The following is a 1,037-nucleotide window of genomic DNA, read 5'->3' as shown; positions in this document are numbered from 1 at the left end:
TTGCTGGGTTTGTCCCTATTTTACCCAGCACTGGGTTGTATTTAACCCAGCATTTTTTAGAGTGTAGCATTCATTTTTTGGCTTTTCCGTAAAACATAACATCAATTTAATTAAAATACCTGATATTACTTTTCTACTTTTCTAATATTACTATTACGTTTTAAAAAAATCCTGTGAGAAATTGCATTACCAATGTGGTGTAAATAATATACTGTATATAGTCTACATTTTCTGTAACTGTATTTTAGACAAAATTGATCAAAGCAATTAGCAAAGATGCCGAGAAAAAACGTATAATTTGTAATTCATCGTGTTTTCCTTGTAGGGGCGACCCAGGGAATTTAAATCTCATCTGTTTTCAATTCCAACCATCCTGAATAGCTACAAAAGGAAGAAAAATCAAGGCGTTCTATGGCAACACTGTATTTTTTTATTGGGTTGTTTTTAAGTTGTTTTTGATCTTGGATCAAACTTGAGATAAAAATAATTCCTAAAAAGGGCAGGGCATCTCTGTAAGGCATGAGTCATTTTACCTGCAGTAGTTTGTTGTGTAAAGTAGGCAGAACCATGAGCTTTTGTTGCCCATGGACAGACAACGAAGCAACCATGACTTGGCAAAAAAAGAAAGACTGTCCATATTGTGGATCTAAATTAAGATTGGTTTGTAATAGCTAAGATTTTGTAATATGAATTTAAAGAATGAAATAAAAGACCAGTTGTATTAGAGGTAGGGAATCTATTTTTTTGTCTTGAGGGAGCATCATACACTCTTAAAAATAAAGGTGCTTCACGATGCCATAGAAGAACCTTTTTGTCTAAATGGTTCCATAAAGAACCTTTAACATCTGAAGAACCTTTCCGTTTCACAAAAGGTTATTTGTGGCGAAAGAAGGTTCTTCAGATTACAAAAAGGTAAGAAAGAGATGGTTCTTTAAAGAACCTTTGACTGAATGGTTCTTTGTGGAACCAAAAATGGTTCTTCTATGACATCGCTTGAAGAACCTTTTGAAGCACCTTTATTTTTAAGAGTGTATGTA

The sequence above is a fragment of the Sinocyclocheilus anshuiensis genome, unplaced genomic scaffold (genome assembly GCF_001515605.1).
Source record: "Sinocyclocheilus anshuiensis isolate Anshui unplaced genomic scaffold, SAMN03320099.WGS_v1.1 scaffold392, whole genome shotgun sequence".
NCBI classification, from domain to species: Eukaryota; Metazoa; Chordata; class Actinopteri; order Cypriniformes; family Cyprinidae; genus Sinocyclocheilus; species Sinocyclocheilus anshuiensis.
Note: the sequence above shows the minus strand (reverse complement) of the source record.